At 39.2% G+C, this 16,088-nt stretch overlaps 1 protein-coding gene across 3 annotated transcripts in view; it reads right to left on the minus strand.

Annotated features, from left to right (window-relative positions):
- The window catches only part of wasf1 (WASP family member 1), a 72,884-nt gene extending 57,297 nt beyond the window's left edge, over nucleotides 1–15,587 (minus strand). For all 3 annotated transcript variants that reach the window (XM_037685865.1, XM_037685866.1, XM_037685864.1), the window contains exon 1: nucleotides 15,439–15,587. The gene's annotated coding sequence lies outside the window, so the exon portion shown is untranslated. The remainder of the gene's footprint in view (nucleotides 1–15,438) is intronic.
- Between the last annotated feature and the right edge of the window lie 501 nt (nucleotides 15,588–16,088).

Here is a 16,088-nt window from a genome sequence, read left to right on the forward strand (position 1 = left end):
GGATGGATGGATGGATGGATGGATGGATGGATGGATGGATGGAATAAGAATCAGTAATAGAAATCACTGTAATAAATATTTTTATATTTGTTAATAATTTATTTAAACATTCTAAACAAATCAGATTACTTGTATGAATACCAGATTTGAAAACAAGGAGTCAGCTGGACTAACAATAAAAGATACAAGAGTACCTAAAAGATATCTGTTCTCATTAGATTCATATTCTAAAACAATAAACAAACACACACACACTGTTTATGGAATATTAGTTTGTTCAGATCAAGCCAATGCATGAGCAACGTGTTAATTTTAAAGTAGTCGGGTGAGAGAAGCAAGTGCCATTAAAAAGAAGATGAAATAGTCTAACAACTTTGTTACAAGCACTGTGAAGACTAACTAAATTAAAACGTATACGTACAGTATTAACTTAGCCTCCAATTTTACAGAATATTAGTCAAGATACAATATAACTTGATCATGGGCAGTTCATCCAAGCAGCTGCTGTAGTTTTTACATTGTGCCAAACAGTTAATGGTATTTGCAGGATTTGATTTACTGGATTTATACATGGAGACTGACTGCAGTTAATTTAAGTCCAGATGATCACAACTGAGCCACAATACAGTCTATCCACATTGCTGACACACGCATATTCTCCTTGTCCAAATGTTTCTCGTCTCTAGAGATGGCGGTACAGTTGACACTGACACAAAGAGGATGGAAACAAAACACTCCTTGGTCCCGTTTCTTTCTCTTGCCTTCACTGTTAAGCTATCTGTTCCGTCTCTGATCAATATGTCTTAAAAAGGAAGTAAAATCCAATTCTTCCAGTAGGTAGAGAGGTTCTCAATTGTGTATGCTCTCCCTTGAGTTACCTCTTTTTTTTACCGCTTTATCAGTAGGTGTATTTCAAGGACCTTGTCCTATTTTCAGTATAAAGTAAGGCTGAAGTGGTTGTGGGGTGGTACAATAACACTTCTATCAACAGAAGAAGATAGAATCCACTTTAGCTGCTATCGCTGCTCAACACAATTTCCTGTTATCTCTCATGGTCAGTCAGAATTTGTCTGTTGTCTCTCTTGTCACTTCACCTTTGAGTGAGAAGATATTCAAGGTATTGCTTCCCACAACCAAGAACTGTCTCAGTCCTGTTACAGCTAGAAGAACTTAGCTTGCACATGCCCTATACATTTTCACATTTACATCACAAGACAGACTTTCATTTCAGTCAGTCTTTACATATACAATTAATTGTACAATTTAAGGATCAAATATGTTCATACTTGAGCTCATTTCTCAAACAAATTCCAAAAACCTTTAGATTAATATTAAGACTCAATCAAAATATGTAAAAGTGTCACAGGTTATTGTAGAAAGCTTTTGATTCTTGAAGACAACTTTTCTTTTCTCTGGGGAAAATATTACACCTGATTATGCTTAACAAGCAAATTTTCAAATTGTAAAAGTTTTGGGAGCCTGGTACACACCCTGTTCTGCAACCTGATAAGTTCATAATGCTTGTAAGCTCATTTCTGACCCAAACAAAACCTAACACCACCAAACCAAATATTTAGCTTTCTAGTTGTATGATAATTGGCAGTGGAAAATAATTTATTGGGAAAAGAAAGAAGAATTGAGAGTGACATTAAAAGTATGGTCCAAGCTGAAGATAAACTACCGTGTTTTTCAGCCTGTAAGTCGCAGTTTTTTAGCATAATTTGCGTGCCCTGTGACTTATACACCAAAGTGAAGTATTTATGGATTTCTTCCCAAATTTATAAACCAATTTTGGCTGAGATATGACTGGTTTCATTCATTCTGACTGAAAATACTGAACACTACTATTTTCAGCAGCTAGATGACACTCGAGTAGTATGGCTTGCTATTGTGTCATGTAATAGGTAAAAATAGCTATTAATGACACAATCGATTTGCCGTAAACTGCCACCTTTGTTCTGCTCGCTGCTTGGAGCAACTGGCAAATCAGATTCATTTGGTTGTGCCGCCCTGGCAAAATGCAGCTAATTTGACCATTGAAGTGCATTTATTAAGTAAAAGTTCAACTGAGACACATCCTTACTATAAAGCCGAGCAAACAAATAATCGTTTTAGGTGGTTATCTTGTTAAATTTCGAATAAATGCACAGCGAGTCATTCCTCTTCACGTTCTTGCTTCAGCGAATTGGCTTTTGAAAGACAGCTGATTTCACAGTCAAAGTGCATTTATTAAGCAAAACTTAGACTGAGACACACCTTTGCTATAATGTCAAGCAAACAAATAATTGTTTTTAAGTGTTAATCTTGTTGAACTCTTGTTAAAGTACTTTTGTGCATGCTCCCGCGGCCGCCATTTGGCAGTCAATCGATTTTTGGCACAACACTGGTCCACATTTGCGGGTTTGGCCCACATTTCCGGGTTGTTAGCGGTGACGAGTAACAAACGGGACACGTCAGCTGTGACGCATAATAGATGCGACGTTTACAGCGAAGTGACATATTTATGGATTTTTCCACTTTATTAGACATATGCAAACTGATGCGACTTATAGAGCAGTGCGACACGTACGGTGGAAAATACGGTACATATTTTGAAGATGCAACCATTAAGCTATCAAAAAGATAAACTTTTGGGACATTCAAATGAACAAATAGTCTAAACTGCAGCATCACAATGATCCTAAAAATGAGTGGTTTGAAAAAAGCAAAATGCACCAAAAGCTGAATAAAAAAGAATGTGCGAAAGTTATTAAAAGCTAAAAATAAATTTAAAAAGTACTGATGGTGATTAAGTGGCATCACATGAACAGATTATATTTACGAGCCAGTTGGATGAAACTAAAAGGCACATTATTTTAAATGAGCCAGCAGAGAATTCCTCTTTACCTTTGCCTAATAAATGCCATATATATTTTTTTTTTTAATTAAATTGTTTAAAGCTCTGCATCATTTGCCCCAATTGTTCTGCTTCCTCTATTTCAAACGTTACCTTCCGATGAACTCATTGTAGCTCTATGTCAAAAACAATGTGGTCAACCACTCGGACATGGCTGAAGTCCAGCAAAGCCATCATATCGACTACAAGTTGGCAGAGATCATTAACGTCTTTGAAAGCAGTCTGCTGTGAATGTAAAGCCCCAGTTTATAATAAGTAGGACAAACGAAGCAAGAAAAGGAAAGTAGGAGAGGAGAGAAAAACAAATGCAGAGCTCAAGTGGACACACAAGAGGTCTGTGAACAACAACAAAGAGTGAGACAAAATGAGAAAATAAGAGGTTCTGCAGCAGTCCTAAAGGTGAGGCCAGACCTATCTGTCAGCACCTATCTGTTCTCCTCAGGCTTAGCTAAGCAAAACAGGCTTTTGCCTCAAGTCACCACTAACATTTATATAACCACACAGAGTGTATTGAAATCACTCTCTGACCTTATCCTACACTTTAAGATGGGCCCAAATGGTCTGCAGCTTTCCTGTTAAGAGTTGGAAGATGATGGTTTTCCTCTAGGCACCTTAATGCCAAGCTTGTTCAATCCCCAAAACTTTGTCTGGCATTTAACCAGCTTTAAGCTTGATTAAACAAGCAGACATAAAAAAAAATGTTCTAGGAGCATGACATTTTGCCCTATACCTCCTCCAGCACTGTATGTGTCTTGTAACTTAAGTGTTGGGAATTACTGTGGATGTTCTTTAAAGATCAGTCCCTTTATTGCCACCTCTGAACTTTTAGCAAGCTGAAATTGCTTCTAAGCAAAAGGTTTTCAAGAATCTATAGAGATTACTTTGATTCAACTTGCTAGGATTACTGAATCTACACCAGTTTATCTCTGAATTTTTCCCATGCTGTTGTGGTTTAGGAGCTAAATGGTAAATGGACTGTACTTGAATAGCGCCTTTCCATCTTTTCAAGATACTCAAAGAGCTTTACACTACAATCTGTGTCCTCATTTACCCATTCATACAGCACTCTACTAGATCTCTAAAAAGCTAATTGAACAAATCATTCTAAAGAGACTAATAAGAGCTTTATCACATTCATACACTGATGGGACACACATTGGAGACAATGAGGGGGTCAGTGTTTTGCCCAGGGACACTTCGGCATGTGACTGCTGGTGGAGTCGAACCCTCAACTCTTGTATTAGAGGACGACTGCTCTAACCACACAGCCACAGCCGAGCTAAATAAATTGAGTTCACTCACCTGCCAACCAGCAACCTTCTCATTGCAAAATGTGTTGTGCCTTGTTTGTTATGTAAATTCTGTCTGCAAAAAACTTGCATAAATTATTTTCATTTAACAAGCTGCAGGGTTTATAAAAGGTAGAAGTGGTGCATAGTCAGAGCTGATTCTATTTCTAGTTTGGCATATTCAAAAGTAAATTGTCTGCCCTACCTTATGCACTTACTGAACAGAATTTTGTAGTTGGTGTACTATTCTTACAAAACTGCTGCAAAAGCTGGAACAGTTATGGGAAGATCTATTTAAAATTTACTTAAATTGTTAGTTTTCTAGAGTAGAGCAACAAGTCTTGGAAGGCACACAGCACAAATATAATTGAAAAAATAAGTAATAAAGCGAAGAACTGTTTTAATGTCTTGAATGAATGCATATTGCCAGCCGCCTTTCAAGGAACAGTTGTAAACCATTGTGTCAGGCTTCAATTATGTGCTGCGTCTGTGGATGAGGCTCAACTACTACCACATATTTTTACCTTAATCTATGTAAAAATGACTTGTTATAGATGCATTTGTTCTTTGTTAAGGTTGATTAGTTGTGGTGGCCATCTTTAATTGGGTCAACTCTAAAAGTTAATCGGTTAAATGTATGTCGAGTGATTCCTTCTTGCAAGTTTCAATAAAAACTGGTGAAGATCAGGTTACATGCCTTGGGAGGGCGATGGTCTCTTTGGGGTTTTTGTCGATGAGGGAGGGTGTGTGTGCTGTGGTAAGAGAAGCAGAGTGCTACTTTAGTGGCGGCAGGTGTCAACGGGGTTGGGGATGATGAAGAGAAGCGGAGCGCTATTGCGTGCAATTTGGAGTCTGACCTAAGCTGCTACAATCTCTGTTCACCATCAGGGATTTGGTAGGCGGGGTGCTCAGTTCTGTTGACAGGGCGGGGTGCCTTCCTTGAATAATGGACTGTAAATTGTAAATGGACTGTACTTGTATAGCACTTTTCTAGCTTATCAAGATCCTCAAAGTGCATTACACTACAACCTGTGCCCTCATTTACCCATTCATACAGCACTCTACTGTATCTATACAAAAACTAATCAGTGCTTTACCACATTCATGCACTGATGGGACACGCATCAGAGGCAATGAGGGGTTCAGTGTCTTGCCCAGGGGCACTTAGGCATGTGACTGCTGGGGGAATCGATTCCCCAACTCTTGCATTGGAGAACGACTGCTCTTACCACTCAGCCACAGCCGCCCCATAATGGTATAATGGTAAGGAGGGGAAACACTCAAGATTCTAAATCATACAGGTCATGGTCATTGTCATCTTTCTTTGTTGAAATCAGGTCTCTCTTGTAAATGAGTCCTCGAGGCTCAATGGGATTTACCTGTCTAAATAAAGGTTGAACGAATGGTCAATCCAAAAACAGTTAAAAAACAAAACAACTGGATAGAAGTCCAGTAGTTGGTTTTATTTATTTACTATTTTAATTTTGTTCAATTCATTAAAAACCATTCAGTAGTCAGTTTCTTGCATGTGCATGATCTCCACTCGTCAATCAAATTGCTGTTGTGACTTTTTGCTATTCGAGTTGCCCTAAAAAAAAACCTCAGCTCAGTGATGTTTGACAGCTTATGACCATCCATCCTCACATTTAGGAAGTTTCAACGAAGTTCAAGTTTGGCTACTGAGCTGGCCATGACTGTGTCTTGTTTTGACAGTCTTTAATCCACACCTGCAACCCCACGCTCACTATATCCATCTGCTTGTATAGCCAAAGTTGAATCTTTCTTTTCCTCACTTTAAACTTTTCTTTTAAAAACTTTTAAGTATAGTCAGTAGTTGTCTTTTTTTTTATTCTAATTACTTTAAATTTACTACTGGCACTGTTTGCATCATCCAGTTGATCTGAGTGCTAGAAGCTAACAATGGCCCCCAGTAACTGTTTTTATACTTTTCCTTATCAAATATGATTTGGTTCAGGTGATTCCCTCATCAGTACCTCTGAGTGAATGAGGTGTGCTTGTGTTGGAAGTCATCAGACACTGGAATGGCTGTCATAAATGCGGGGATGCTGATTTCAAGAAAAAAATAAGTGTCTGTAGACTCTCTATTTGTTCCAGAGCTGCAAATTAATTTAACTAGAAGAACCTCCTTAGATTATCATCAGCATTAAAAGCACTTTTCTCAAATTCAATTTCTATGTAGTGATGTCATTTCAAGGTATGGTACAGTAACTGAGTGCTGGGCCCATCAACAGACAGCTGTGCTAAGCTTCATAAAAGTCATGCACTGTCAGGCGGCTGGGCCAAGAGGACATAAAGATCAACAGTTAAAGCTCCAAAGCTAGCAACACTCCAACCTCCGAGGCAATGAATCATAGTTACTCGTCCAGCATCATGAGGTCAGGTCAAAAGCACTCATGCAAAATAATATCAAGCTGGATACTTGTGATCTCATGCATGATACGCAAACATTCCCAAAGACACACACCGATGCCCTGCTGCTACTGATCAAGGACGAAGTAACGAAACCCACAGACTGTCAGAGTCATGGCTTATGACCGATGAATATAAGGGAAAAAAGTGTTTTCTCTTTCTTACATAAGCTTCGACTCTCTTATAGTAGCTGTAGGCATGTCTGTATGAAAGAGTTATGTAAGGGACTGATGTGTCTCAGAATATTTCCCATAGCTTGACTTGTGGGAAATAGTACTATTTCATTTTAATATGGTTAAAATGTAAAGAAAATTACAGAAGATGGAACATCAGATTCACCCAGCAGCTTCATGACATTACATTTCCTCTGGTACAGAATGAATGCAAAGCTAAAGTTACAATATGTAAGCTTTACTAAACCATACATTGCCTCCACTGATCTTTTCTTACTAATAAATATGTCTTAATATATTTCAGACCTCCTTGAGACCCCTGCTCTGAACCACTGACAGAATGGCTGTATGAGGAGAACAATAACGCAGATGACGTGGCTGCTGAATATGTTTAGAATAGGTTTCCTTGCAGATGATTTAAAAGAATTTGGCATTTCCTGCAAGCCATCAAAGACGAACGAAAGGCAAACTTGAGAAGCAGCTTACGCTCTGCAGCCTCTGCTTGGCTTCCACCCAGCGCAAATCAGACGAGCCTCGTACTGGAGTCTCATGCAAATCCAGAGCGGAGCTGGATTCTTGCTGAGAGCTGAAAATGAACAGCCAAACACTGACTCCTAATTGAAGGCAGCGATTGTCTGAGTGTACAAGCACACCCGCTGTGAAACCATGGACAGACAACAGGACGCTAAGAGGCTTCTCCTCTTTTCTCACCACTTTATTATAGCCTCTAGGAACTGTTTTCCAAAAATTTGCAGGGTTAATGTTCTTTTTTCATAGCTGTCTTGATATTGCAAATTGTGGTAGACTAAATTGTCCAAGGAAATCAACAAGCAAGTCACAACAATCCAGAGTAAATTAAAAATGAAAAGAAAATGTGAGGTACACAGTGTACTAGAAACAAAAAGCTCATACATCTTTTTCACTACTTCATTTCTATCTGCAACCCTTCAGTGTCTTTCCCTCTGTACATCTTGCTTGCAGTTATTATTAATCTAGAATGAGGAAAGGAGCAGTGAAGAAAAATGACAGCTTTTGGAAATCCTAATGAAAATTCAGTATGTCTGTAATTGAATAAAGATGTAAAGAAATCCTGACAAAGTCTTGATAAGAGGAATTCAAGCTGCAAATGTGATAAACGTGCCTCGTCTTCCATTTTTACAGTCTAAATCAATCATTATAGTCAGCCACAATGACCGTGACATCAACCACTCCAGCTCAATAAGGAAGAAAAGGAGCAAAATGTGGGAATGATGGCAGGAAAGAGAATGCAGGAAGAGACTAAAGAAGAAAGCTGAGTGTTGAACGACTAAAGCAGCTAAAATGTAATTAAAAGCTAAAATTGGATAAATGGTAATGGAAATCTTAAATTAGCAAAAATGTAGTTCAAGCTCAAAACAATCAATAAAACCAGAGATAAAAGATAAAATATTAGTTAAAAGCTCAAATGAGCTAAACTATAGCAAAAAGCTTAAATTAGCTAAACAAAAGCTACAATATTAAGGTAAAATCAGCAAAACCATAAAAAATTAGTAAACTGTAGTTAAAAAACAAAATGAGCAAAACACTAAAAAAAACTAAGCAAGGTAATAAGGTAAATTTAGCTATAAGCTACAAGTTGCAAAATTATAGGTCAAAGCTAAACTTAGCAAAACTGTAGCTAAAAGCCTAAATTAGCAGACATGTAGCTACAGTAAAAGCTAAAATTAGGAGAACTCGATTAAAAGATAAAATTATTAAAACTGTAGCAGAAAGTTAATATTACCAAAACGGTAGTAAATGCTTAAATTAGCAAAACAACAGCTAACAGTTAAAATTTGTTAAACCATAGCTAAAAGTTAAAATTAGCTAAACCCATAGCTAAATGCTTAAATTAGCTAAACTGTAGCTAAAAGTAGCATATGCAAACAAAAATAAAGTCAGTGTGCTAAAGCAGATTTCAAAGAGAACATTGTTTGTGAAGGAACTGAAGAGATTTCAATGTATTTTTCTGGGGAAATATTTTGTGAATAAGGCTAAATATTTTGAAAAGTATAAAAAATAAAAAATAAATCTTATGTCATATCACCCATTTATTGAATAAAGTAAACGTCTTGACATATACATCACTAAACTAGTACAAAGTACACAGAAGTACTGTGATCGCAAAGAATGTATGAAAGAAACTATAAACAGGAAAACAACAGTGTGAACGCTGACTCAGCATTCATACAATTTAAAAAAAAAGGGGAAACAGAAACTGTACCGTGGCACTCGTCATGATGGAGTTCTCTGCTTTGCTTAACTTTGAATATTCAAATCTAGAGATGCTCTGACGGCAGGGTGATTTAAAGTCAACAAACAAAGGTAAAAAATAAAAATAATTCAGAAAATATAACAAAAAGGGTACGCACATTACTGCTAAAACCATTAGCTAACATAAACGCAAACAATGGACGTACAAAAATACAGTCTCATACACACCCACTTAATCCAAAAGGTCCTGTATCCAATTCACCCCTGAAGCAAATCAAGTCGACATTGTACTGCAAAAGGGATCAAACTACATCTACCATTCAAACGTACACATGACACCAGGGGAGTGGCCTTGGCTGCCCATAGTTTACGCTATTGTGTACTTTGGTCCACCACAAACACTGTGGGACTGCATTTTTTTTAAATAACTGGCTTTACTGAAAGACAATGGCCAAGGGAAACTTTATTCGGCATGCAGCAAATTGTTATGAGGCAGAAATGGAGTGGGAGGTTCTCAAGACGTTTTCAGCCAACTCAGCACCCCTTTTTTAATTCAAAAAAGCTTTTGACAGGGCTCTCTGCCATAGACTGAGCTGTTAAGGTACTTTAAGTTCTCAGGGAAAAAAAAAAAAATACAAGGGGAAAAAACTTTAAAGCTGAAGTGCTAGGCCTCGCTGTTCCACAAGCTGCAGCTGACAGATATGAAGTATAGCTGGACTCAACGGTGTAAAAGCAGGAAAAATCATTTCCAAAACCCATGTGAGGCTTCAGTGATGTTGAGTGGCAGACCTCTTGCAGCAGAAGTGGTGCAGCTTGTTAGCTGCTAAAACTGTTGCATTACAATAATATGGACATGCTGAAGGTGGGCCTAAAAGATGGAAAACTAGTCGTTTAAACAAACAGTTGAAAAAAAAGTGTGTAAATAGCTGACCAAGAAGGATAAGAGGGAGCAAAAACAGCAAAAAAAATTGTTGGATTTTTGACACGTTGACAGAATTTGAGAGACGGTCAGACACTTCTGTTTTAGCCTGTCAACACCCTCTATGTCCTCCTACATGACAGAAATAAAGAGAGAGGAGGAGACAAACTGTGCAGGACGTAAGGAGAAAGATAAAGCTGACAAAAATATGATGGAACACTACAAAAAGAAAGAAAAGTATTTTTTTGTATGAAACTGTAAAGCTGTAAACTACAAGTTGAAGGTGAAAAACTAGCCAAGTGTAGATGATATTTTAATTTATTTAAGATATAACTTACTTTATTCCTCTTTATTGTCTACTGCCAAAGACGATAATGATCCAAATTTCAAGGATCTTTGTTGCCATTCGCATCACATGTGTACATGAGGCGGAACGAAACTGTGTACTCAAGGTCCCAGTTACACCCAAAAATAGCAAAAATATAAAGTATAAAAAAGAAACCGTAAATAAGGATCTAAGATAAACACTAAGATATACGCTAAACATTAATAATGTAAAATAATACGGTATGTCTGTAAACGTATGTCTGTCTTTTTGCAAAAAAATTCATGAACCACTGGATTTTAAAGAAATTTTCAGAAAATATTAATTGTATGTACATTACTTTTTGGAGTCAAACTCATTCAACATGGCTGCCACAGCTACGGGGTAGGCCTGCCTGTCACGATAACAAATTTTGCTGGGTGATTAATTGTCACAGAAATTATTGCGATAAACGATAATATTGTTTGAAATTTGACAATAATTAGTAATTATTGTCAAATTTAAGAAGAAATGTTTATTTGTTTTGTGTGTAGTACCTTTTTTCGACCACCGGATGGCAGTAGAAGATTGTTTGAACCGAAGGATGGATAGTGAAGGAGCAAGCAGCGTGTCTCTTTAAGAAAATTGGGAGGGAGGTCCCTTGATGTGACATGGGCTGTCTCTCTTTCCTTTTTTCGGTTCTCAAAATGGTGGATGTTTGGTGTGATCTGAGCTCTTTAACATAGCATTTGTCACACAAAGCTTTTAATTAAAAAAATCAGTAAACAAGTTCTCAGCTTCTTTTTGCAGAGAAAAACAACTTTTTATCTGAAGGCAGTGCACGGGTTTCAACCGTGAATTTTGGAGCTTCGACATGACGGAGGTTTTTTCCTGAGGTCGGACTGTTAGCTTAGCTCGTAGCTTAGCTTCTCAGCTAAGCTGCTTTTAACGATCCAAAAACGTGATTTTTGACGGTTAAAATGGATTTTAAAGAGAAAAAAGAAAGGGAGGGGTCAGTGAAGAGCACCGGAGTTGAGTCTTTTGTCATGCAGTATCTGCCGAAAGAGAGCGACACGAAGAAACGATAAAGCTGATAAATAAAAAAGAGGTTGATCATTTTCATTTATCATGCAATTAATTGATTTATTGTTTATCGTGACAGGCCTAGCTACGGGTCTTAAAAAACAGCTTTAAGTCTGCCAGTTTCAAGGTACAATCTGAGGCGGTAGTAGCTGAGAGTCATTCACAACACATACTTCAAGCGCCCTTGGATCACAAGATCTAACAATATAGCATGAGACTGTGCAAAACTCAATTTACAAGTTTGACCAAAATGGCTCCAACTCATCAAATATGCTCTGTTTAAAACTCTGGCATGAAAGGTGGTGGGCAACATGAGTTCCTTCAAGGAACGCCTTTATAGGCCTTTGACATGAAAATGTTCCACCTATTTAATAAAGTTCCCAGACAAGACAATCTCCTGCTTCTGGAGTTCTCAAGAAGTTATTATTGAGGGAGGTTTAAAAAACAGAGTGAGAGAAAGACATTGAGGACAGATTCTTGTTCTGACGAAGTGAGTTAACAAAGAGAGCATCTCCCAGTTAACTCCCGGGAGGTGGTAGCAACACACAAGGAGCACCAGTCAGACAGGCTGAACTGTGCACTGGTGTCTCTGTCAGACCAGTTCAGCCAGCGGACAGAGGCAGTATTATTGAGCTGTGGGCCTGGCCAAGAGTAGGAACAATAGAGCCAGTGTGCCGGACCCTCGGGAGCATCCCAGCAGCTGGGAGATAGGAGGTCCGTCAGTGGCTGCACTGAATGGCACGTAAACTGGAACTGCTCGTTGCCCACACACTCGTTCGCTTCTGCTCTCACCGACTTTCCTACAATCTCACCTTCTTCTCATTATGCTCATCTTTCTTTCCCTTCTATCTCAATCTCTGCATGCTCCGTCATTATGTCCAGTGTTCTGTATTGCACAATCACCCCACTTCACCTCTGAGGGGGAAGACAAAAGAGAGAGACAGAAAGGGTGATGCAGTTCTTGGTAGCATGAGAAAGCCAGAGGCTGGCAAAGGATCAGAGCTATGTCAACAAACAAGAGAGGTCCAAAAAGCCTCCACAGGAGGCTTGCCAAAACCGTTCTTTCACAAGGGCCTTGAAAAAAAACACCAAAAATCAAACAGGGGGACGTGCCAACCGTGCAGGAGTCTTCATCTCTCAAACGCAAAAAGTTCCCAGGAAGCATGAGACAAAATGGGAACATGCTAAGGTTTGATGCAGGAATAAAGCAGCAAGTACTGTTCAATGAGTAGCTTCTGCTTTATTGACTGTGAACGATTAAAAAAATTGATTTTAGCGTTTCTGATTCTGCTTCACAGAAGGCTTCAACACAAAAACCATTAAAGCCTGAAGAATGATCTGAAGCGGACTTTAAATCAAACCTTTTTAAGATGAATGCACGTCATTTTTAATGTTAACATTTTAACAGCGCCACGTTGCTCTCAGGTTATATTATGAAGGTGCAACAGATGCTTCCCTGTGCAGTATGAAAATATCTACATAAATAATACTTATCACAGCATCCATGCATTCAAGCTCATTTGAAAAGTGTACACCTCCAGACTATTTTAGAGATTGGAATATGACTTTTCCTCTCGGCCAAAGTGAATCTAAACTGACGAACCTTGTTATTAAATAAACAAGTCAGCAAAATTATGACGCTTTTGCATGAAACGCAGCGACAACTACGGCTACTCTGCAGTTTGAGTATCTAATGTATCATTACATTTGACTGCCTCGGTTCATCTGAGACACAAGCTGGCCGCATTAATCCATAGTTGAGGGCAGCAGGCATTGGCTCTGCAGCCAGCGCTACAAAAGACGATTCAGGCATCATAAGCCACTAATCTGGACGTTACAGTTCCACTACAGGCTGTTTTTGTGTGCAAATCATCGAACAGGATATTTAGGTTTCACTAACAGTCTTGTACTGGGTTTAAAATGACACGCAGTAAAAATGGTCTTAAATGGTGTGAATGCTGAGTCTGCATTTATTTTCTTGTTTACTCGTTCCTTCTGTACATTTCTTTGCAATCAATCTTGATTCTGCATACTGTGTGCAGTTTTAACCACGTCATAACTTCCAGCTCAGTCGAGGATAACGTGCTTGTAATTTCTGAGACTTTTTAATTTACAAAATAAAATACACAACTTTACCTAAAATGAAATTCTAAAATAAGACCTTTTCAATTCCTTCAAAAGATTTGTTTTTTTTTTGCTTCAGCATACTTACTTTTGTGTTTTAGTTACCGTTCTACCACTTTTAGCTACTATTTTGCTACTTTTGACTATTAACTTCAGCTCAGCCACTTTTAGCTACCATTTGAATAATTTGTACTTTTTATACAATTTTGCTCATTTTAGCTTTTAGCTACTATTCTGCCACTTTTAGATACCATTCTGCTACTTTGAGCTTTTAGCTCCTTTTCACCTTTAGATAGTTTTGCTAATTTTAGCTACCATTTAGCTACTTTATGATTTTTACTACAATTCTGCAGCTTTAGTATTTAGCCATCATTCTGTTACGTTTAGCTTATAGCTATAATTTAGCTAATTATACATTTTAGTTATGGTTTTGGGAGGGAGGCAGGTGGAACAGTGAGGCCACAAGGAGCAGAGGTCATAAAGGTGCAGGACTTTGAGTACTTGGGGTCCACTGTCCAGGAAAACAGGCAGTGTGGTAAAGAGGTGGAGGAGAGTCCAGGGAGGATGGAGAAAAGTTTCAGGAGTGATTTGTGATTTTTTTTTTTAATGTAGGAGCAAAGATCAAAGGAAAAGTTTACAAGACAGTGGTGAGACCAGCTGTGTTGTTTGGTCTGGAGACAGAGACGTGGACAAAAAGACAGGAGAAAGAACTGGAAGTGGAACAATTAAGATGTTGAGGTTCTCCTTAGGAGTGACAAGGATAGATGAATGAGATCATCAGAGGTACCACACAGGTTGAACTGAGATAAAGTTGGAGAGACCAGACTGAGGTGGTTTGGACATGTCCAGAGGAGGGACAGTGGGTATACTGGTAGAAGGATGTTAGAAATGCAGCTGCCAGGAAGAAGACAAAGAGGAGATGTATGGATGCATTTAGAGAGAGGAAGCAGTTGGAGTGAGGACAGAATGTGATGGATGAGGATGACTCATTGTGGCAACCCCCTGAAAGGAAAACAGCTGAAAGAATAATGAAAGCCTTAAATACAGCTTGGCTAATTCTAGCTTGTGTTCTGCTTGTTTCAACTAAAACAATTCAATTTTTTTTTTAAATTCCATTCTTCAACAAAATTCAGCAAAATCATTCACCCTGCATACAATGCAGATTCTCTATTAATTTGACTGCGAGCCACCAGACGAGTCTGGAATCAGCAACGCAAAAGAAAATCTTTCAACTGTCCCACATAAAGATGCACAGCAGCCAAACGACACTTCTCGTGCTCACTTTTCTTGTTGCACTTGGATAAGTACAAAGAGGGTTTCAGATTTCACAAACCACGATTTTCACCGGGCTGCAAGCTACCATCCCCCCAATGTCAGCCTGCAAACCAACCTGGAAAAGACCCCCCCAGACCCTCTTATTAATATTGCGAATGGAAGTCAGCTCGATCTTTAGTGGTGGTGGTGGTGCAGGGGGTGGCGGTTAATTGCCAGCGGTTGGATTAATCACGCTGCAGCAAACTGAAACTTCCACAATCTCAGACCGGGCTAAACTTACTGCAGATGGGGTTACCCTGGATGCTTCAATCTGGAAATTCACGAGGCGTTACCAAAAAAAAAAAAAAAGTGCTCTCCGGGTTCCCCACAACGTGATGGCATGTCATGGCTCAGACTGTGCAGGGCACACCGAGTGCTGCAGCCGGAGCTCATGCAGATGTGCAGTTTTATCCCCCAGCAGCAGCTGACTCGACCAGCACGAGCTTCATTTAAAAGCAGCAGTAAACAAACTGCTCGTACTTGTTGTCAACATTGCCTCATTAATGTGGGAGTCGAGGCCGTGCTGAATTACCAAGACACCGTTATTAGCCCGGCAGCTCCGGTTCACGTCTAATGTTACAACATGGTCGGTTCAAGTTGCGCGAGAGCTAAGATGCAACAACATTAAGTGACGAATTTCGAGCTAAAACGTGGCTAATTTGTCAAAGCATTACCTGGTGGGTTTGTTAAGATCCTCCTCGTCTTCTTTCCATCCTCACTGAGCAACAAAGCGTGCCACTGTGTCCAAGAATTTAAATCCCCGGGTCAGACCCATGGCTGCACCGTCTCTTGTATCAAACGCACTCCTGCTGCTGCAAGAGGCGGCGGCGAAGAAGAAGAAGAATCCAGCCACTTTGTTTCGGCTAGGGATTCTTCCACTAAATGTCGACGAAAGTGACGTTAAAGGAAGCCTGGTCGACGTATATTTAAGTTTCGTGACTCGGAACCTTGGTCGGGTTTACGCGAACGCGACATAAATCCTTCGTCCACCCCCCAAAAGAGGGTGAAATTAGGTTTATTAGGAGGGAGAGGTCCCCGTAGCTGTCGGTGATAATGGTACGGACCACTCTATTGTTGAGGGCGCGAGAAAGCGTCCGCTTGATGTGTGCTCGTGGGAGGCTCGCGGACAGCGCGTGCGCCCCGAGAGAATTCCAGACGGTCATAATGGACTGTCCAATGGATTAAAGAGGACAATGTAATAAGTTAACAGGCTACACCGCGCACATAGGGAAGCCCACTCCCGCCATTTAGAAGAGAGGGGAAAAAAACAACTATTTAATTCATAAATATGAAGTAAATGACCACAGCATGAAATGCTAAGCCA

This window comes from Nematolebias whitei, chromosome 12 (assembly GCF_014905685.2).
Source record: "Nematolebias whitei isolate Nwh7 chromosome 12, NemWhi1, whole genome shotgun sequence".
Taxonomy (NCBI): Eukaryota; Metazoa; Chordata; class Actinopteri; order Cyprinodontiformes; family Rivulidae; genus Nematolebias; species Nematolebias whitei.